Here is a 24576-nt window from a genome sequence, read left to right on the forward strand (position 1 = left end):
CAAGTAATCATGCCATCTGTGTAAAGACACTATTCTTGGTACAGAATTCAGAAATAATTTTGACCCTTGGACTTCAATACTATCTTCAAAAGATTTGTCACACTTGAGGTTATAGTACTATTCATTGACCAAGTCAAAATATTTATTAATCATCTATTATAGGAGGGACATTGTGCTGGAAGCAGATTATCATAAAGAACAAGATCAACAAATGTCCTTATTTATAGAATCTGAAATCCGTCTAGCAGGCAACACTGAAAGAAAGAGCTAATTGTAAAGCAGGATTTTACTAAAGAAATATAGCAGATAGTACTTATGAGGGGTTCATAAATTAAACTTGAGGAGTCAGGGAAAACTTCCCAAAGTAAATCATCTGTATGCTGAAACCCAAAGCAATCTCTAGGTAAAGGAGGCTTGGGGCTTGGAGATTTTTCCTGCATTGGGAACAACCAGAAGCTGGAGAGGAACTGCACTGTAGAAGATGTGGAATTAGGTGATTGCCATCATCCCTGACAATTCCAAGACAGGCTCATGCAAATAAAATTGTCCTTGGTAGAGGAGACAATATTCTAGTAATTAAAGCAGATTGTGTTCAAAAGTGTTGTTTTCTTCTTGATGCACCTGTTTCATGTGGAACTATCAGTTACAGAAGCAGTTGGAGTGCAAAACAACTAAGAGTTTGAGGACTAACACAATCAGGAAACTGCATGTAGAAATAAAGTATAAGAATCATATTCTTGAGCTTGAATGTGGGAGTTGAGTTGTGATAAAAATGGTAACTGTGGCCCATGTTCCAGTCAAGTGAGTCTGCGTCTCCTTTTTTTTTTTTTTTTTTAAAGATTTTATTCACTTGACAGTGAGAGATACAGCGAGAAGGAACACAAGCAGGGGGAATGGGAGAGGGAGAAGCAGGCTTCCCACTGAGCAGGGAGCCCGATGCGGGGCTCGATCCCAGGACCCCGGGATCATGACCTGAGCCGAAGGCAGACGCTTAACGACTGAGCCACCCAGGCGCCCTTGTATCTCCTTTATAAGGCGGTGAATTATCATTTTAAAATTAAACTGAGCTAGGGGTCAAGACCCCACTTCCTCATTTGCCTTAAGCATTTTCTACATGCTTATCACCAAGTTCCACTGCAAAGAAGTATGGAGTTATCTGACTTCCAATCAGAGCCACCAGTCTGTATCGTAATTTGGAAAGTATTATTGTGATCCCAAAGATCAGTTTCTATTTGTCTATTTCGATGAATAGTCAGCTCTATACAGTCTCTCAATAGAGAGCACTTTCTTATTCAGTGTGGCTTTGTCTCATAGAGACAATACGACTGAACAGCTACCTACCTTAACACCAAAAAACAGCATAGTATAACTCAGTGCGTGCGTGTGTGTGTGTGTATGTGTGTATACACTTTAGTGTGATTGCATAGAAATATATCATGAGGGGTTAAAATATGTATATTGGGGGTCCACAATATGAAGATATGAAGATTAGCTGTTACATTTATGACCTCTGATTTTTCTCTTTAAGTATGAATAAATGTCTTGCTCTGTAGGGTGGCATCAGGAAGGGGAGTGGGACAAGACACAAATATAGCTTCTCCCTTCTAGAAGAAAAAAAGATTCATTCTCCCTAGCATTGAAGAAAAAAAATAGTTAACATGGGGTTTACTAATAATGCACATTATTTCTTCTTTGCCTTCATACTTTTATACACTTAACCTGCTTTTCAATGACATAATTTTTTAAAATTATGGCTGCATTCGGTAAAACTAAGCAGTTAAAAATATAGAAACCAGTTTCCCCTGGGTGGCACACTCTTCATTAGGTCCTGACAAAATGTTCTGAAATAGTGTGTGTGTGTGTGTATGCACACACGGGTACTATAGTTAATATAATTATAAAAACATATAAAAGGTATAATTTTAAAAGCATCTTTTTTTTTACTCACTGTCCCTCAACTCTATTCTTTGACTATACTTTTTCTCCTATTCCCACATGAAAACTCCTGCAAGCTTCATGATTTCTTGAGTTATTAATAAGAAATAAAATGTTATACAGTAATTTAGGTCATAAACACAGTAACCAAAAGTGACTAGTCCCAGGTCATCAATTCAGAGCTGTGATCTTTTGAATTTGCTCTAATATAACCTCTCAACCCTTTCCACAGCTTGAGTCTGTTATCCTTAATGGTTAATACAAATTAAAAATAAGAAGCTTAATCAACCCTGTTGAAAGTAAGGGAAAACACTCCTCCCCTCCCTTCTTTGGAGCATTTTTCTTAGGGAACTTGTAAAATCTTTGTGTCTTTAAATTGTATGTAAATCTTTTCTTTTCTGTCCTACTTTATTTTATTTCTTTTTTTCAAGTTTTTATTTAAATTCCAATTAGTTAACATACAGTTCATCACAAGTGCCCTCCTTAATCTCCATCACCCATAACCCATTCCCCCACCTACCACCCCTCCAGAAACCCTCAGTTTGTTCTCTATTGAGTCTGTTTTCTGGTTTGCCACTCTCTCTCTCTTTGTTTCCTATGTTCATCTGTTTTGTTTCTTAAATTTCACATATGAGGGAAATCATATGGTATTTGTCTCTCTGACTTATTTCGCTTAGCATAATCTTCTCTAGCTCCATCCATGTCATTGCAAATGGCAAGATTTCATTCTTTTTTATGGCTGAGTAGTATTTCACTGTGTGTGTGTGTGTGTGTGTGTGTGTTTATTATCCATTCATCTGTCAATGGACACTTGGGCTCTTTCCATAATTTGGCTTTTGCTCATAATGCTGCTATAAATATCGGGGTGCATATATCCCTTTGAGTACTTTTTGTATCCTTTGGGTAAATACCTAGTAGTGCAATTGCTGGCTCATAGGGTAGCTCTATTTTTAACTTTTTGAGGCACCTCCATATTATTTTCCAGAATGGCTGCACCAGTTTGCACTCCCACCAACAATTTCCCTTTCTCTGCATCCTCACCAACACCTGTTGTTTCTTATGTTGTTAATTTTAGCCATCTGACAGGTGTGAGGTGATAGCTCACTGTAGTTTTGATTTGTATTTCCCTGATGATGAGTGATATTGATCATCTTTTCATGTGTCCCTTAGCCATCTGCATGTCTTCTTTGGGAAAGTGTCTATTCATTTCTTCTGCCCATCTTTTAATTGGATTATTTTTTGGGGGGTGTTGAGTTTTATAAGTCCTTTATATATTTTGGATACTAACCTTTTATTGGATATGTCATTTGCAAATATCTTTTCCCATTCCATAAGTTGCCTTTTAGTTTTGTCTCCTTTGCTGTGCAGGGTTTTTATTTTGATGAAGTCCCAACAGTTTATTTTTGCTTTTGTTTTCCTTGCCTCAGGAGACATATGTAGTGAGAAGTTGTTACAGCCAATGTCAAAGAGGTTACTGCCTATGCTCTCCTCTAGGATTTTGACTGCTTCCTGTCTCACAATTCTGGACTTCAAGTTACAATGTTGTTGTGATCAGTACAGTATGGTACTGGCACAAAAACAGACACATAGATCAATGGAACAAAATAGAGAACCCAGAAATGGACCCTCAACTCTCTAGTCAACTAATCTTCAACAAAGCAGGAAAGAATATCCAATGGAAAAAAGACAGTCTCTTCAACAAATGGTGTTGGGAAAACTGGGCAGCTACATGCAAAAGAATGAAACTGAACCCCTTTCTTACACTATACACAAAAATAAATACAAAATGGATAAAAGACTAAATGTGAAATAGAAAATCATCAAAATCCTAGAGAAAAACAAAGGCAGTAACCTCTTTGACATCAGCTGTAGCAATTGCTTACTGGATAAGTCTCCTGTGGCAAGGGAAAAAAGGCAAAAATAAACTATTGGGACTGTATGTAAATCTTTTTTTCTTTTTTTTTTTTTTAAATTTAACTCCAGGTTCTTTTCACATTCCATTTTATTCTGAAAATTAGTCAGAACTGGGGAAGCAAAACCTTTGTTATTGAAAACAATATGTGAATGAGAGTAAAGAGAAATGATATGACCTAAGTCATATATTTAGAATGGAACAGATCATCTCTTAAATTTGGGTCTGCTCTGAGTCGAAACAACAGGTGGAGCCAACAGGAACCCCTGGGGCATTGGCTCAGGGATGCTTCTTCAAGATCTAAGCTATCAAAAAGACAAAGGAAACAAAAGCAAAAATGAACTATTGGGACTTCATCAAGATAGAACCTTTTGCACAGCAAAGGAAACAGTTGACAAAACTAAAAGACAACCAGCAGAATGGGAGAAGATATTTGTAAATGTCTTATCAGATAAAGGGCGAGTATCCAAAATCTATAAAGAACTTATCAAACTCAACACCCAAAAAACAAATAATCTAATCAAAAAATGGGCAGAAGACATGAATAGACATTTCTTCAAAGAAGACATACAAATGGCCAACAGACACCTGAAAATATGTGGAAATACAAATCAAAACCACAATGAGATTCCACCTCACACCAGTCAGAATGGCTAAAATTAACAAGTCAGGAAACAACAGATGTTGGTAAGGATGTGGAAAAAGGGGAACCCTCTTGATTCTGTTGATGGGAATGCAAACCTCTTATGCTGTTGATGGGAATGCAGCCACTCTGGAAGACAGTACAGAGGTTCCTCAGAAAGTTAAAAATAGAGCTACCCAACAACCCAGCAATTGCACTACTAGGTATTTATCCAAAGGATACAAACACAGTGATTTGAAGGGGCACATGTATGTAAATCTTTTGAAAAGCTAAGTAAGCCTCAGCTTTGGGACCCAGGAATGTCTTTGAAATGACCTGGGAGCCATCTCTTTGAAATGTCATTATCAAGGAAGATAGTGTCCCTATTTCCCAGTTTCTGTGGGAGAGCTGGAGTCTAAATTATGTAGGCAACTCACTCCAGATTGCAAACATATTTCCTGTCATAAAAATATGAAAAGTTTGCGCTTCCTTTGTACAATGCCAAATAGCTAGCAGGTGATCACTCCAATTAACATGTGAATTTAGGATGATTTATGTGTGACAAATGGTCTGTCAAATACTTATCACATGTATGTAATGTGTTACATCTGCTTCGCTATATAAACGGGTATGATTTTATTTGGTCTTCGCAATCTTTTAGCAAATTGCCTGTGATATGCATTGTATTCTAGTCTAAGTATTATTCAATAATAAAACATTTCATTTCTTTTCTACTTTTGTGAGGAAGTTTTCTGGGTTGGAGAGGAGATTTTGTTTTAATTTATATTTCCACAACACTATACACTGGCCCCTTTCACTAGGGAGAGATGAGTAAATGTCCTTTATACCTTCGTGTTTCTCCTCCTCATTTAGCTTTTAACTTCAAGGCAAGGGCAAGGAACAATACAGTGAAATAAAAAGCTATTACCTAGTAGGTCAGCCAGCAAGATGGCCTTAGGCTCTCTGATCCTGGTCAATAGTCAGCACTGATGTTTTCTTTCAACTGGAAACTTTCAGTTACATTTGTCATGGGCCATGCCTGTGGCTATCCCTGTATTCTTCCCGCATTATATTCACTTATATTTAGCACCTACAAATTCCTCATGGAGTTCTAGAAACTGGAAAACAACAGTAAATGGAACTGACAAAACCCTGTCTTGATCAGTCTCAATTTGAATTGTATATGCTAATATGGGCTTTTAAAGATAAACTGAGACATATTAAAATTTTAAGAGCTTATTTGAGCAAAAAACAATTTGAGAAGGATAGTGCCAAGCTGCAAGTGGTTAGACAAACTCCAGTGACAGGACTTGGGAAAGACAAGGAGAAAAGATGAAAGCAAAGTTAGGGAATGATTGATTGGCTATAGCGCAAAGTCTAGTTGGCCATCTGTGATTGGTTGTTCTAAGGTTTTGTGACCTTGAGGCACTTAGAGGCTTTGATTTTGGTTTGCTGATGTAGGCCGCCTCAGCATTAGAACTACCTCAGTGTAATGGGCTCCTTGTTTAATTAATTTAACAGGACTAAGAGAAAACAAATGAAAAGAGGAGGAAAATATGTGTTAATGGGGAGCTTATGACAACTCCAGTTCAGGTGGCAAGATCTCCACTCAGTCGGAGGAAGGTGGTACTCTGCTTCTTACATTCTATAAGATTTCTTTTAATCATCCACTTTTACTTAAAGCAATTTAAGTAGAATTCTAGCCTTACGAATATCACTATAACTAAACCATATTGGCCATATTAAGAATATTAAAGTGCAATGGAGGGGCAAGGGAGGAAGGAACCAGATGTTTCCTTGCTTTGAGATTCATGTTGCACTAAATAAATTTGTTTAATTAGGAAAGAAAGTTAATAGATGAACATTCAGTGTTTTACATATGATACAAAATAATCAATATTCTGGAGGTCTTGAAAGATTATAAAGCAAGTACCATGTGATGAAAGTAACAGAGAAACAGAGCTGGAGGAACATAAATGTATTGTTAGAGGCTATATATTGAACAGTGGAATTTCCGACTTGAGCTGTGTCCTGCAATGAGAATATCCTGTGTTTGCATAAGGGGGCAGTCTCTATGGAACTATGACTGAGGCAGGGGAGAATGAGGTGGCCTTGTGTGGTGTATGAGTTTGCGAGGGCTTCCATAACAAAGTACCACAGACTGGGTGGCTTAAACAACACAGAAGCATTTTCTCACAGTTTTGGATGCTAGATGTATGAGATAGAGATGGTAGAGATCTGTCACAGAGGCCTCTCTCTCCAGCTTGTAGATAGATGTCTGTCTTCTGTGTGCATCTTCATGCAGTATGTTATGGATTGAACTGTGGCCCTCAGCTCCATTCATGCTGAGGTCCTAAACTCCAGTGTGACTGTCATTAGAGATGTGGACTTTATGGATATGATTTTAAGGTTAAATGAGGGCACAAGGTTGGGCTGGTGAGAAGCAAAAAAGACATGCTTGGACTCAGCAAGAAGGCAGTTGACTGCCAGCCAGAAAGACTGAATCTGCTAGTGCCTTGATCTGGGTCTCCCCGCCTTCAGAACTGTGATAGACCACATTTCTATTGTTTAAGCCACTGGTCTGTGGCATTTTGTCATGGCAGCCTGAGCAGACTGATACATGGCGTTCTCCCTGTGGGTATGTCTGTGTTTAAATTCCCTGTTCCTATAAGAATACCAGTGATATTGGAATAGGGCCCACCCTAATGATCTCATTTTAACTTAATTTTCTCTTTCAAAGCCTTATCTCCAAACACCATCACATTCTGAGGTACTGGGGATTAAGATTTCAATATATGAATTTTGGGGGAACACAATTCAACCCATAAGAAATGGTGAGGGATATTAAATTGTGATTCACAATTATTTTTCTCTACGTTATGCCATGTTTCTCTATAAGTAAAACATATTGCCAATTGACTTTAAGCACAAGACTTCACTGACCAGGGGAATGTAGACCAGTGAAATATATTACATGCTCTCTGTTGCTGCATCTTGAAAGTCTGCCCTCTGCCATGTATATAACAAGTCCTAAATGAGGATTTCTCCTTCAGCATGAATTCTGGAATGAGAAGGCCAGTGAAGCCATGCATTACCAACAGAAGCCAGACAAGGAACATCTCATCTGCAGCCATCAGTTAATGTAAACAATAAAAACATATTTGTCGGGCGCCTGGGTGGCTCAGTTGGTTAAGCAACTGCCTTTGGCTCAGGTCATGATCCTGGAGTCCCTGGATCGAGTCCCGCGTCGGGCTCCCTGCTAGGCAGGGAGCCTGCTTCTCCCTCTGACCCTCCCCACCTCATGCTTTCTCTCTCTCTCTCTCAAATAAATAAATAAATAAAATCTTTAAAAAAAAACAACATATTTGTCTGTGTAAGTCCTAAAATATTAGTGTTGTTTGTTTCTAAAGCAAGAGCTGACTAAGAAAAAATCTGTACAACAGCAAGCTGCTACAGCAAACACCTAAAATATATGACATAAGCTTCTGTTCTAGATACCAACTCATGAGGAAAATGCTATTGAAGTTTGCAACCACATTATGCATAAGAAAAACATTGGGGGGCGCCTGGGTGGCTCAGTCGTTAAGCGTCTGCCTTCGGCTCAGGTCATGATCCTGGGGTCCTGGGATCGAGTCCCGCATCGGGCTCCCTGCTCAGCGGGAAGCCTGCCTCTCCCTCTCCCACTCCCCCTGCTTGTGTTCCTGCTCTAGCTGTCTCTCTCTCTGTCAAGTAAATAAATAAAATCTTTAAAAAAATAAAAAAAAAGAAAAGAAAAACATTGGGTATGACTATCACCTATAATAACTTGCAAGACAGAAAAAATTGTCAAATAAATTTATTACTTTGGGAAATGAAGTTTTACCCAATAGAGAATATGGGCGTCATGAACTGTTTATTATTAGCTGCACTGGATAAATACTGCCAAAAGTTAGATTGGCCCAGGAAAAGAAAAATCTGCTTACAAACAAAATTTTAAAAAGAAAATGAGAAGAGTATCAGGACTATAAGGATTTGAAGAAACAACTCTTTCTCAATTCTAGCCAGTGAAAGGACTGATAAAAATATTTTTAAAAATAAATATAAAGTCAAGGATGCTGTGGTCATCATACCCTTTATTAAAATATATAGTTAGGGGCGCCTGGGTGGCTCAGTTGGTTAAGCGAACTGCCTTCGGCTCAGGTCATGATCCTGGAGTCCCAGGATCGAGTCCCGCATCAGGCTCCCTGCTCGGCAGGGAGCCTGCTTCTCCCTCTGACCCTCCCCCCTCTCATGTGCTCTCGTCTCTCTCATTCTCTCTGTCTCAAATAAATAAATAAAAAATCTTTAAAAAAAAATAAATAAAATAAAATATATAGTTAGAATCACTTTGCACTTGGAAATTCTGTTCAGTTAAACAGAATAGCTACAGGAAAGACAACAAGGATATTATCCATGGAAGCCTGAGAAACAAGGTATTTCTAATCAGATAGAGAGAGGCATCTATATATAAACATTTGGAGTTAAATCAATTAATAAGATATTTTTTTTAATTGAGTGCGTTGTATTGCCTAAAATCCTACCAGTCTAGATTAAGGAAAATTGTGACTGCTTGAAATGAAAATATGACCTTTGAGTTCCAAAATTCCGAAGTACAAGAAACTTGCTTAAAATACTGCATAATCCCCTAAAAGTTAATAGTCTTTTTTTCTCTTCAAAAGTATCCCAGGGGCTTATAAGAAAGGAATGACTTTCCACAGAGCAGAGCTCTGGAGAACAATGCCTCCGGGAGTCCCTTCTAGGGTAAACAAGAACGTCATCAAGGGATATTCCATATTTCAAGAAAGGGGGACTTACAACGTTTGCCTTGTCTTCAGAACTGCTATTGACCAGTGAATTGCACGTGTCTATTTTTTCCTCTTTTCCAGATGTGATAATTTATTATCATTGTCTTATTACTGTTCCACCATTCTGTGGTGTGGCCGTGTGTGCGTGTGTGTGATGTAAAAAAACAGTATCTTATTTTTCAGCTCACAGATGTTGGATCAAATAAAACTGCATCCTGACCTGAGGCAGATCATCAGCTCCAAATTTTAAGTCTGATTACAATAATTGGATGAGGCACTTGGAATCTCTCAGAGAGGATGGGTTTAATTGCACTAAGAAAAAGCAGATGTTTTTGGCCAAGAGGGTGGAATTATGGTAGAATGTACTAACTGTTCAGTTCTTTGTTCTCTTCCAACCCATGCCATGCTTCCTTGGAGACTGAGTATACTTTACTGACTTGTGCTTAACCATACATTGACCTATGGTATGCAAGCAGACATAATTTTCTCCAGATATGTACTGAAGCATTCAATGAACTTACATGGTTTGGTTCTGTTTCATTCTATTCCTGTACTAGGACCATGAGAACAGCACATCCCAGGTGTGGGCAGCCTGTTGGCCTGCATTAAAGTACAAGAACTCCTTAGAGATGAGAAGATTGCAGAAAAGCTATAGCTCATCTGCAATCTCAAAACAAAACAAAAAAACAAAGAAGTTGTGTTTTTGTAACTGTATTTGGAGGTTGTTAATTCAATAAGAAATTATTAAAATAGATAAATCATCTAAATAATCACTGAAGCACAAATGCAAGACAGTGTGTGAGAAAAGTAAGAGAGAAAGTAAGTCAGTTTTCAAAACCTAAGGAAATGAGTCATAGTGACCAAGAGATCATAAAATCTTGCCAAAGAAGAGTACTTGAATTTTGTTTTGTGACCAGATGCTATAAATAAAAGAAAAAAGAGAGAAAGAGAGAGGGAGAGAGAGAGAGGGAGTTTCGTGTTTTGAGAGAGGCTAAAGAATGCTATTAAAACTCACTGTGACTTGTGTCGGGTAGGGAAGTGGATAGCTTCCCAATTTGAGATTACAACAGATAATGCAGTTCTCATGGGTGAGAGTGGAGTTTCTATGAATCCCTGTTCATACTAGCCTTTGCGTTTAAACAGAGAGCAACACAAGTGGTGGTGGAGACATAGAGGGAGAGGGAGAAGCAGACTCCCCACTGAGCAGGGAGCCGGGGATCATGACCTGAGCTGAAGACAGATGCTTAACCGATTAAGTCACCCAGGCGCCCCATGAAGGTAGGTTTTTAAAAAGACCTCAAGACCCAGAGTCAGAAACCTGTTCTTTGAAGTGTAATGGTTGCTCTCTGTTTAAACCCAAAGGCTAGTATGAAACTCCCCTCTCAGAATGAAGGGGGGGAAATTGGTGGGGGAGATGAGCCATGAGAGACGATGGACTCTGAGAAACAAACTGAGGGTTTTAGAGGGGAGGGGGGTGGGAGGTTGGGTTAGCCTGGTGATGGGTATTGAGGAGGGCACGTTCTGTATGGAGCACTGGGTGTTATGCACAAACAATGAATCATGGAACACTACATCAAAAACTAATGATGTAATGTATGGGGATTAACATAAGAATAAAAAAAAAAGAAATAACCTCATTATGTATTAAAAAAACTTAAGTAATTATAGGAAAATTTAAATAAAATTTAAAGCTCTTAAACTTCTATATCTTTCAAATTAGTCACTAGTTTTTATTTGTAGGGGTTATGTTTTAATATTCATGAGGATAGATTCATAAAAAATATTAAACCTTGAATATTTTAGAATAAAGATGTCTAAGCAGATGACTTACTGTTATCTTTCGAAGCTAATATTAATTTCTTAAGATTTTTTGTTAAAATATAAAACAGTTTTACTACTCAATATACTAAACCCCTTTAAACTTTGAAAGATATATATATATTTAAACAGCTTTATTGAGATGTAATTTGCATAATGTAATTCACCTGTTCTAAGTATACAATTCAATGCTTTTTAGTATATTTAGAGTTGTGCAGTCATTAACACAATCTAATTTAGAACTTTTCCATCACACCAAAAAAAAATTTCATAGCTGTTATCAGTCATTCCCTTCTCTCCTCGCTAATCTCTAATCTCTGGCAACTATAACTTGACATTTTGTCTCTATAGAATTGTCAATTTTATGTAAACAAAATCAGGAAATTTTATATGAATAGAATTTTATGTAGTTGTTTATGACTGGCTCCCTTCACATACCATTATTTTGTAGTGTGTATCAGTATTCCATTTCTTTTTATTGCAAATAATATTCTATTGTATGTATACCTCACATTCTGTTTATACATTCATCAATTGAACATTTGGGTTTTTTCCATTTCTTGAAAATTATGAATAATACTCCTATGGACCTTTGTGTACAACTTTTATGTTGACATGTATTTTTATTTCTCTTGAGTAGGTATCTAGGAGTGGAATTGCTGGTTTATATGGTAACTATATATTTAACATAGAAATATATTTTTATCAGTGAATTTTCTTTCTGTAAAAATTACAATAAAAACAAAACCACTTTCCAAAAAAATCTACAATTTTTTTTTTCCCAAGAAACTTTATAGAACATTTTCAGTCATCCATAGCAATCATTACCTATTTTGGAAATTAAAAAAAAAAAAAAAATTAAGGAATCAATTCAAAAACTGTGTTCCAAATCTAAGATGGTGGCTTTTGCCAAACACACATTTTTGTCAAAATAGCATTTGTATTTGCTGCAGGTTCTCTAAAAACCTAAATGACAAAAATGATCACAAAAGGTAGTAATTTTGTAATTTTTTGGCTGAGTGGTCCTGAGTCTATTGGCACCCAGCAATGAGGAAAATTATTTATAAACAGCCACATCATATGCTAGGCCAAAGTTCTGTCTTGCCTCCGACTTTAAAAGTCTTGCAAAAGTGTTAGTGTGGCAAAGATTTTACATTGTTAATCAATTCTTATCAAACTCAATGTAGAAGTTAACTTTTTTCCTTATATAATCAATCTCATATCATATACTATTATTTTTGTACATTATTATTGATATATTAGAGGCTCTCAAAGTAGATTATAAGCCAAAAGAGCCTAAAGATTTGTTTTCTTTTTTTTTTTTTAAAGATTTTATTTATTTATTTGACAGAGAGAGACACAGCAAGAGAGGGAACACAAGCAGGGGGAGTGGGAGAGGGAGAAGCAGGCTTCCTGCCGAGCAGGGAGCCCGATGCGGGGCTCGATCCCAGGACCCTGGGATCATGACCTGAGCCGAAGGCAGAAGCTTAATGACTGAGCCACCCAGGCACCCAAGATTTGTTTTCAATATCCATAAGTTTAAAGGCATTTTAATCTTTTAAGATTGGAAACTTAACAAGTGTCTTACTTTATAAATATTTTAGTTCTATTAAATGAGGAATTATAACTGTCTTTTTAACAGATTCTAAAGTAATGATTTAATAATCACAAGTTAAGGCAACCCTGGAGAGGGATACTGGTCACCTAGTTCTATCCATTCATTTTTGAGAGGTCAAATTTCCCTTTAAAGTTCTTTTTTTTTTCTTTTCCCTTAGTAGTCCAAGTTGACATTAGTAATGGAAATAGAGGAAAAAATAATGTTTACTTATTTTCCTTATGCTTGAGGCATTATTTGTTACATTAAACAACATTATCCTGATTTCCAGTAACTTACCAAGTTCCATTCATTATTAATCCAGGTTTGGACATGAATCAATACTCGTGAATCAGAAACTATCTTTCTTATATAATATAGCAGAACTGATCACTGATAGAGTGGAAACTTTAATCCAGGGTGATCTAACACCAAAATATGTATGCTTTTTCCACCACACAAAGATACTTCTCAATTGAATTCATTCATGTAATAAACAAATGCTTGTCCATTGAATGCATGTTTGTGTGCTAGGTGCTAAGGTTATACAATGGAATACCACAGTTTCTGCTCAAGAGAAGACTAAATTCAACCAGGAGAGACAGAAGTAATTATTGTGTATAATTACAGTAAGAAGTTGTAAATGGAACTTTAGGCATATAATACATGGGATAGAAGATGTGAATGACCACAATTAGGCTGTGGGGAAAGAGGTTGAGGAGAATTCTGTTAGTAGAAAGTGATGCATATTATGAGAGCTATGGATAGCAAATAGACTACCTTTAGAAGAAAGCATGGGGCAGGAGAAAGTATGATGCATACAGACTAATGATAGGAAGTCCAGAATCCAGAGCCCATGCACTGGAATGTGATGTGATGCAAACAATCTGGAATGAACACCTTAAGTTAGATCACGAAGCTTCTTCTATGCTGAGCTACAGATGATTCACTTTTCCTCAAGGCTAGTGAGTGAGATGGGGAACAGTAATCTGGTGAAAGTCTATGTATCAAAAATAGATTTGGGGCAAGAGTTTGAAAATAAAGCAGAACTTGTCCTAATGTCTACATGTTTATATTTAGATAGGGGTTTGTGCCCCAACCCTGGAGTCTAACTTGAGAAATGCCAGAAGCCATGCTGGGTCATTTATTCATTCATTCACATACTTATTTAGAAAACAAATACTCCAACTATGTTTAAACATTTTAAAATTATAAAGTAATTCACTGCAGAATTCTTAAACATTTTTCTCTTAGAAAAAAATGAAGGCTTTTGCTTTAGTGAATACTAATTCTTCCAACTTGCTTTTCCTTTCTTTGCTCTCTGTTGGAATCTGGCAATTCTACTCGAATGTCATTGAGATTGAGGCAATTAGCCTTCTTTTATTGCAGAACAGATGTTCTAAGTGTTGGGTTCATTCGACATGGGTTGGGTTTGAGACATCACAGCTGTTATAATTTAATTGTGGTGAGGTCAAAAGGCTTCATCGTTATCAGTTCAAATATTCATAAAATATAATAAAATTTACACATATTTCCAATTAAATTGAATTTCACTTAGTCATGGTACATTGTAAACTCTACAATCACCCACTGTCATATATGGTAGCATGGGCTATGGTTTGACAAGTCAATATTAATTTCCATGATTACAATCTGAGGGGTTTTATTTGTATATATAACAATCATTACTGTCTTATTTTTATTACAATACTGAGAGGAGCCTGATTGAAAACAGCAGGAAAGATATCTTTCTGCATTACTGTCTTATTTCCAGACAATAGATACTCTGAGAACCTTTCTACATAACCAGATTCCCTGAATATTTTCCTGTTAACCATGGGGAAAAACAGAACATTTCTAAAAATCTATAGTGTTTGCCTATCACTCTTCAACTTTCTAAATCAGAAAAGTCAATAATTAATTTTGAACAATATCAGATTCAGTACAAAAAGGCTGTATGATGAGCTTCCACAAATGATTAACTTCCATCTCAAGCAAAAATAATAGCAACTGTTTTGAAATAGATCATTCTTAACCTAAATAAGTTAGTGCACTGCAATTTAGTGATAAAGATTGTTAAAATAAGTTGACTTTGCAGTTTTCTGGTTATTTCACTCTTAACCACTGAATCAGATCCAATCTATATCGATGCAATCAATTTGTGAGAGGTAGCTATTACTATAGCTCCTTCGTTCCTTTGTTCCTTCATTCCTTCCTTCTTTCCTTCTTTTTTTTTCTCTCTCTCTCTTTCTCCCTTTTTGTATTCTAATTTTGTCCTTACCACCCTGTTGTTAAATCATGGTTTTGGCAGTTGGAGGTCTGCAAGGTGATATCTCACTCTCAGATACCACAATGTGTCTCGGCAATCTGAAAGCAATCCCAGTTTTTATACCTGAATTTTGTCACTTTCTCAAGAGATTTGCTTCTTGCTATCATATATTAAATCAAGTTCTCCCTTCCTAATGTATCTTGTGTACCTCTTACTCAAGAATATAGATTCTTGGGGCGCCTGGGTGGCTCAGTCGTTAAGCGTCTGCCTTCGGCTCAGGTCATGATCCCAGGGTCCTGGGATCAAGCCCCGCATCGGGCTCCCTGCTCAGCCAGGAGCCTGCTTCTCCCGCTCCCACTCTCTCTGCTTGTGTTCCCTCTCTAGCTGTCTCTCTCTCTCTCTCTCTGTCAAATAAATAAATAAAATCTTTAAAAAAAAAGAATATAGATTCTTTCTGGGACATTATCATTAAAATAAAATAAATAATAGCAATAATAAATATGATGCTCCCTCTTGATTCTGAGATGCTTTCCATCTTCCCCCTCATTTCTCTCATTCCCTTCATGGGCATACTTCTTGAAAGAATCACCACCCACAGTCTCTTAACTTCTGAATCTGCCTTTCACCTATCTGTCCACAACTGGCTGGAGGCAGCTTTTACTATATATATTTTTTTTTTTCAATAATTATTGCTAAATCCATTGGCAGCAATTCCTCTCACCCGATCTTATTAAATGTTACAACAGCAGTTAAGTTGCTCCTATATGCCAACCTTTTCCTCATTATTTTACATTTTCTTCTCCCTTCCCTTTGTTTCCCCCCCACACTTTGTTTACTGTGACCATAGTCACTGGTTTTCTGTATACAATCCCAGCATAATTACTAAGAGTGCCCCTTTTCCCTCAGAAATGGCTCAATTGGATAATTCTATAGTAAACATGTATTTGCAAAGCAAACTATTCTAATTTCTCAAATCTCAAAAATAAATGTCACTTCATTAGAAATGTCACCAATCTTTACAAAGCATTCCCTAATTTACAGTTTTATCCCTTACTTTGTTTCCTTTAAGCAGATGTTTTAATTATCATGTATTTCATTATGTTCCTATCTGACTAGAAGGCCCAGAATTATTTTATATACTGCTAGGAAAGCAGCAACTTTTTCACACTATGAATTATTGTTTTTGTATCACTCATAATTTTGATTTTAAAGTTTCGAAAATAATGGTTTGAATTTTATTCAACATTTATGACTTTTGTACATATAAACAATCATAACTATAAGCAAAATAAATTGGTGCAGGTATCCCTAAGCCTTCCTTGAATTCACAGTCCAACTTTTTGTTTTTTGATTCACAGTTAATGATGTCCATGTTTTCCATGGAATGCTATTAGAGAATTGACAAATGCAGAGAAAAAACAAATATTTTATTTTTCCAAAGATTTCTTTATCATTGTTTCCTGGATTTTAAATGAAACCACTGGCTCACATTTTGCAAGTTTGGTGTTGTCACTTTCTTACTTTCAGCAGAAGTGATCAATAATCAGGACTCCTCTTCCTTCTTTAAATAATCCTGTATATCTTGTGTACAGAAATGTCTGTGGAGTTACCTTTCAAGACCTACCACCAGCAATAACAGCTATATGTGCTCTTACATGAGCTTGTGTCTACACCAAATAGGACTGCCTCATTATTTCTACTTCCTGTCAACTTAAGCCAATTCCAGTCCTGCTCTCTTCCCCGGATCCTTGCATGCATCTCTTGCTCATACTTATAAGTTGAAGGGAAATCCCCTTTCTTTTATGTTAGTTAATTAGACTAATTAATTACATTAATTAATATGAGAGGCACTGCTATGTCTGTGAATTCCTTTCCCCTAAGGACTGAGAAATTTTGTCATGCAAAACATGACTCCACTAATAGTGATATATGAACTGCCCGACCAAATGTGCCCACAGGCAGAGAGTGATAATTACTTCTATTTTGACTACTAAAAAATGGCTTCCTGGACCATAGTAACAGAAAGGCACTATTAAACAGACAATGAATCCTAAGTTCAGAGACGTTAAAATGCAAAACAAAACCAAAAAGATGCATTTTAGTATTAGTAAAATAAAGGCTATCTTTGGTTGACATTTTTCATTGGCCAGTGAATGCTCCCTCTGGACTGAAAGGCTCATGAGGTTCTGTCTATTTTGTTCCACAACCTTGAACAACAGCCTAAGGTAGTGCTGCTGCATATTAACTGTTACATATTCATTTCCTGAATGAATGTATAAATCAAGCCACATAGTGGAAAACCTCTACAAATTGCTAATTTATTTTACAGAGTGAATTTATCAAAAGCTCTAAAGTAAAACCATTTCAATCTTAGGGCTTCTTATTTCTTAATTTGTTTTTTTAAGTGATAAAATTTAACACAAAAACCAAACAATAAAGTTATAATACTCTCTCTTTATATATTTAATTTTATGATTATATTTTATAGGCAAATATTATCAAATAATCATGTATTGTACATAATAGTCAATTGATATATATAATTTATATATGTGAGTACTATCATATATATATTTGATTACAAAACATATTTTGACTATTGGCTATCTCTGACTATAAAATATACAATTATACCTATATAACATTATATATATATATATATAATTAGATATAAAAACAGATAAAAAATTTTATTAAATTTCACTCTATGTTTTTCAATCAGAAGTTTGGAATTTAACACCTAATGTTTAATGTTATAAACTATTTTTACCTTATCAAATTGCCACAGAGACACCTTTAAATTCTGCTCTTTAATGTAGCTGTCTTTGCAAACTGGAGGAGTGTAGTTATATCATACAAAGAAATAAAAAACAGTATGAAGACAGTTTTTCCCAAGAAAAGTTTTGTGAATGTTTTGTGATTGCAATGCATTACTTTCTATTTAAAACTCCAAGAGTTGTAGGCTTTGTTTAAAAAATTGGCAGTTATAATTTTACTACCTATGAGAATTGGTGAATTCGCACATAAAGATGTGTCTTGTTGTGAACTTAATGATACATCTTCTCTCACTTCACCTAAGAGAAACGGCAGGGTTTTACCCTGACAATGTCACAGCTGTTTTAAATGCCCTTACTTAGACATTTCCCAGCTTTTATAGCTTGTGTAGCTGTCAGCAGCAATGACTTTTTCTTTGTTAGGCAAGGAGATGTCTAAACTTATAATTAGACCTTGGTTATGAACTATGTAACTAGTTAATCATAGCTTTCATTAGGGCTTTTTGCATTCCAAAGGGATTTGAATGTAGCCAAGAACGGTGGCATGCACCAAAAGAAGCCAGCTTGAGTTATTTTTAAGATTTATTTTCTAATTTACATAAAAATGTGCATCTTCACCATATGACCCATAATTATCATCATCTGAACTAACATTTGATATATTTAAATTACCTAAAATGTTTGCATCACCTGTAACATCATTGTTCAAACTTGTCCCCCTTTTTTAGTTACATCATTTTAATTACATTACTGGGATATGTGTAAGCAAATAGCAACAATCTTTAACCAAATAACCATCAGAACATTGCCATATTAACACATATAATCATACTAATACAAACAAATCTACAAAAATAATGCATTTTAATTAAAGTTCAATATAATGCTTATGTTGCTTAATCAAAGATAAATCATTAAGCTTCAGATTATTTTGAGTTAATGAAGCCTAGTCAATGTGTGATTTCTTAATTTTTCACTTCTTTTCTTTAATGAAACTTCCATGAAACTTTCATTAGTACAGTATGACCTCTCACTACTTGTATTTCATTCATGGCAAAAGCTTCATTCATGATTTGAGTATGACTGATTTTTTGTTTCCTATTAGCACTGCTATTTGAAGGTGCCCAACGTAATCTTAAACATGTATCAAAGGATACAAAAATAGCTTGGCAATATTTGGTTAAAAGATGATCACTAGGGCACGTGGGTGGCTTAGTTGGTTAAGTGCCTGCCTTCATTCGGCTCAGGTCAGGATCCCAGAGTCCTGGGATCAAGTACTGCATCTGGCTCCCTGCTTAGCAGGGAGTCTCCTTCTCCCTCGGCCTCTCCTCCACCCCGGCTTCTGCTCTCTCTCACTCTTTCTAAAATAAATAAATAGAATCTTTAAGAAAATAAATAAAATAAAAGATGGTTACTTAAATCATGTAAAACACAGTCAAAATAAAATTTAAATTATCCTTCAAATAAAAATAAATTAAAACATCCATAGATAATTTTAATGTAGCTGTCTTTGCCCCCCTAGAATTATTTCTCTGGAACTCACAAGCTTCTCATTTTTTCACAGTGTTTACCACTGTCAACCTTAAAAGTAAAATAGCCAGTTATTTTACCAGTGGAATAGGTTTACTGAGGAATAGCAGAGGAATTGCAATTTGGGACATGTAAGCTACAGCAAACCATAGGTAAGCCCTGAGTTCAAAGGAGAGGAACTGCTGCTTTATAAAGAAAAGGAGGAGGTTGGGAGGGGCTGCTTTGGAAGTCCATAGAGGAAAGTGAGAGTTCTGGGTAGTAATGGTTTCTCATTGGCTGAGTTGTGGAATTTTCTAATTGGCTGAGTTTATTGCTGAGCAAGAAGAAATTCTTTCTTCTTGCTAAAGTAGTGAAGTAGGTTTTTTGCTGTTGGGAACGCAATGTCTCTTCCTGTAGGGGACAGCAGTTAATGAGAATTTGTAGGGCATGAGAGCCCCCTCTCTGGCCTCCCGATTTCACTTTTTTTTTTTCTCTGACTTCACTTTAAGTGAGGTTTTCTTTATTCAGTTTTATACCACTAGAACTGTCTTTTTACTTTATGGACACATTAGGTCCATTGGTATTCTATACTTCATAATTCGATAGGGTTTTCTTCTCTTCCTGTGTAGCATAGACTTTACAGATCACAAGCTCATTAACAGCATTGAAAATACTGTAAAAGCCCTTTGCCCCTTTTAACCTTTTGTTTTGTTTTCACTTAACTTGCAACACTCTAACTCTACTGAGTTCATGATCCTGGAGTCCCTGGATCGAGTCCCGCATCGGGCTCCCTGCTCGGCGAGGAGCCTGTTTCTCCCTCTAACCCTCCCCCCTCTCATGTACTCTCTCTCTCTCATTCTCGCTCTCTCAAATAAATAAATAAATCTTTAAAAAAAAAAGAAAAAGAAAAAGTCAACCCCTTCCATCTTTATTCTACAAATATACCAACACAAAAGCATTCTTATAGCTCAGTATATTCTACTCTTTTGTTCCTGTTCCATTTAAGCAATGGCTGGAAACTTAGCTCATGGGCCAAAAATGACCCTGCTGCCTACTTTGGCAAGTAAGAGTTTTAATGAAGCACAGCAATGCCCATTCTCTTACTTGTTGATGTCTGCTTTCCTGATGAAATGGCAAAGTTGACTAGTTTTAACAAAGACTGCTCCTCAAGGCATAAAATACTCACACTTTACAGAAAACTTTGCCAAATCTTCACTAAAAGCAAATAGCAATTCTCATCTAATGGTGAACTTGAAAATATTTACTTTGGACTTTATCTTCTTCAGTCTTCTTAAGAATATTTTTAAGTTATGGGCGCCTGGGTGGCTCAGTTGGTTAAGCGACTACCTTCGGCTCAGGTCATGATCCTGGAGTCCCGGAATCGAGTCCCACATCGGGCTCCCTGCTCGGCGGGGAGTCTGCTCCTCCCTCTCCCGCTCCCCTCTCTTGTGCTCTCTCTCTCTCAAATAAATAAATAAAATCTTTAAAAAAAAAAAAAAGAATATTTTTGTTATAATACATTTATTTTATTTTATATTCAGACTTTTTCTCCAGACTAGATCCTTTCCTATTGCCTTTAACTATCCTTAAATATCTATTTAAAAAAGCAACAACAAACATCAAGCAACTAACCCTTAACTACATTACTACCCCCACCCCATAGTTATCTTATCTCCTCTCCTTTTAAGCCAGAATAGTTCCAATTGTTTTTATTCCTGACAGCCACGTTATCACTCCCCACTAACTCTTCTTAGTACAATTTGGGTCTAATTTCCAAATTCCATCAAAACACAAACGTGAAGCCTCTATCACCTATGAAATGGTTCCCAAACGTATCTGTTCATCAGAATCATGTGGAGGGCTTGGTAAAACACAGATTGCCAAACAAAGTTTACTGAAGTAAATTTGTAAATGGCTGGCTGCCATTTTTCCATCAGGTGAGGAAGTAGAACAGAGGAGTAGGAAGAAAAGGTTAGTCTCTCCACTGGGCAGAATTTATTTGCATGTCTACAGACATTTATTTGCAAGTGCATCAGTTATCTAGCACTTGGATAACCACAAAGTGGCTCAAAGATAAAGAAAGCCCAGAATCCTCTTTGAACCAAAATCAGAGTCAGACAACTCAGAGGAATGTACTTTAAACAACACATGGTTTATCAATGAACCACAGATGTTTTCCTTTAGCTTTTATATACCAATTTGTGAACCATTTTTTAGAATGACTATTTGATTAATGTGGCTATCTTTGATCACCATATAGTGTTAAGTTTTATAAGAGCAGGAAACCAATCTTTTTTGCTTATCTCTCCACCCCCAGCACAGTATTAACACAGTGTTTTAAATATAATAGCTCTGGGCGCCTGGGTGGCTCAGTTGGTTAAGCGACTGCCTTCGGCTCAGGTCATGATCCTGGAGTCCCTGGATCGAGCCCCGCATCGGGCTCCCTGCTGGGCAGGGAGTCTGCTTTGCCCTCTGGCCTTATCCCCTCTCATGTGTTCTCTCTCATTCTCTCTCTCTCAAATAAATAAATTAAAAAAAAAATCTTAAAATAAATAAATAAATAAATATAATAGCTCTGCAGTGCCTCAGTTGCTCAGTCATTTGAATATTGGCTCTTGGCTTCAGCTCAGGTCATGATCTCATGGGTTGTGGGATCTGCCCCACAGCTGGCTCCCTGCTCAGCAGAGAGTTTTCTTGAAGATTCTCTCCGTCTGCCCCTCCCCTCTCTCTCTCTCTCCCTCTCCTTCTCTCAAATGAATAAATCCTTAAAAAAAATAAATAAATATAGTAGCTGCTCAATAACTATTATTTAAATAAATAATAACCGTAATCAGATTTAATTAAAATAGTTGAATACAAATTTAATTAATATTAATAGATAACATTAATTCTATCATACTTATGGCAAAGAATATAAATATAAGGATGATAAAATAGCACTAATGTCTAAGACTATGGGTTTTAGAGTTAGACGTAGGTTCACTCTAGCTCTGCTATTTATACACATACACATTTAAAATTCAATGGCCAATTGATTTTATATTAGCTATATGAGCAGAAAATTAAAAATGAAACAATATTGTATATCCCCCAAATTGTGACTTTACTGTAACAACCAATTTCTGATTTCTAAATTGGAAATTTAACTTAGAATTACAATTTATAAATTGCCATTTCCTTTTCATGCATTTGTTAGTAAAACTATCAATCATAAAGTATCTTATTACAAAATGAGTGTGAAAAAATACTAAGCTTGTATAAACTTTTAATAACCAAAATAAAATATTTGAAATATCAGAAATGTGAAGAAAAAACAAACTCTTCGAAAACATAATTAAATCAATATAATTAAAGAAGCTGCAGAAAGTTATGAGGATGGGGGTTTGTTAAAAAGGATGATGGTAGGATAATTGTTTTCTGGACTTCGTCAAAGTTAACTAGAATATATTCTTTCTCTCTGGGAGGAGACATGCTGTGATTAGTTCTCTATGCTTCATAACAAATTACCTCAAACTTAGCAGTTTCAAACAACCCCATTTATTTTCTCAAACTTATTATGGGTTAGAAATCCAGGCATATTAGCTAGGGCCTCACAATGCTGCTATGAATGTGTTAGCCAGAATTGAAGTTTCTGTTTCAAAGATCTACTAGAGAATGATCTTCTTTCTTGTTCTTATTATTTTTGACAGCATTCATGGCAGCTTGCGTCTTCAAAGACATTAAGAGAAGTTATAAACAAACCAATAGATAGATAGATGATAGAGAGATGATGATAGATAGATGATAGATAGATAGATAGATAGATAGATAGATAGATAGATAGATGATAGATAGATAGATATAGAGTAGGTAGAAGAAAGATATAAGCAGTGGAAAGAATGCCCAGGGGCAGAGTCCCAAGTTCTTGAAGGTGAATGACAAACATGAACTGGAGGCAAGAAAGGTGATAAGTAAGCTACCTATTAAAAGCTGGAGGGCACAACATCCTGACCTTGTGGTTTCCAAGACCTTGGGGCTACAGACCAAAGAGCTCAGGTGCAGAGCATGTGCTCTCCTCTTCCACCTCTGCCCCAGGATAGCCCCTACACTCATTTTAATGCATTTGCTTTGAGAGCATAGCCCCTCCCAGGTGGAGGGAGAAAGGCTGCCTGGATGGTTGGGTTACAAACCTCGTTGGGTCAAAAACTCCCCTTCCCAACCTGTAGGAGTTTCCCAAATGATTGGAAGGGCCTTCATTTGAGACCACCCCACTGTATGTCAGACCTCCTCCCAGCCCAGAGAGACCCAATAATATCCAATCCCAAAATAACCTAGGGTCTGGTTCCATCAACCAGAACCTGCCCACTCTGCCACCCTGAGAGTGTACTTTGCTTTAGTAAATTGCTTTGTGCTTACTACTTTCCTTCTGTCTGTCTTCATTGGAGCACAGATCCCCATGTAAATCTTCTGGTGGGGGAATCCAAGGACAAAGACCTCCATTCATACAACACAGACTCTCCCACAACTGACGGATGGATAGATAGATAGATAGATAGATAGATAGATAGATAGATAGATAGATAGATGATAGATTGATAGATAGATGATAGATAGATATGATAGATAGATTTACTAGCAAGTTTGAGTCTTATAAAGGGTAATGATGGGAATGACTTCCTACCACCTTTGCCATCAAGAAGTGAAGGGAGTGTCAAACCATCCTGTTTGCATATACTGTTGGTTACAAGTAAATCACAGATCTGGCCCACACTCAGCGAGAGGGAATCCCACAAAAGTGTCAATACCAAAGACAGGATTATTAGAAGTCACCTTGGGGTCTGATCACCACATTGTCTAATGCAAACTCTTGAGGCATTTCACAATTTTCAAAGATTAGTGTTCCAGCTTTGCACAGTGGCAGTATCATAGCCAATGAGGTTTATCCAAGGCGTGATTATTGCTAATTGAAAACTTTTCTCAAAGATTAGTGCTCCATATAAGACTATTATTTAAGGAACCTTAGTAGAACAGAGAACAATAGGGGTTGGGGGGAGGACTGAATGGGAAGAAATCAGAGAGGAAGACAAACCATATGAGACTCTTGACTCTGGGAAACAAACTGAGGGTTGCAGAAAGGGAGGTGGGTGGGAGGATGGTATAACTGGGTGATGGGCATTAAAGAGGGCATGTGATATGATGAGCACTAGGTAATATATTCAACCAATGAATCATTGAACATTATATCAAAAACTAATGATTGGCTAATTGAATTTAAATTAAAAAAACTTAAAAATTAAAAAAAAAATTTGAAAAATTGCAAGGAAAATTGGTGAAATTGTGC

The 24576-nt window shown here is 36.5% G+C and overlaps 1 non-coding gene across 1 annotated transcript; it reads left to right on the plus strand.

Annotated features, from left to right (window-relative positions):
* The first annotated feature begins 24138 nt into the window (after window positions 1–24138).
* On the plus strand, window positions 24139–24277 carry LOC118006311. The gene has a single exon (XR_004678038.1). It is a non-coding gene; the product is annotated as a U4 spliceosomal RNA (small nuclear RNA).
* Window positions 24278–24576: the final 299 nt, after the last annotated feature.

The sequence above is a fragment of the Mirounga leonina genome, unplaced genomic scaffold (assembly GCF_011800145.1).
Source record: "Mirounga leonina isolate KUSES-001 unplaced genomic scaffold, KU_Mleo_1.0 Mir_95, whole genome shotgun sequence".
Taxonomy (NCBI): domain Eukaryota; kingdom Metazoa; phylum Chordata; class Mammalia; order Carnivora; family Phocidae; genus Mirounga; species Mirounga leonina.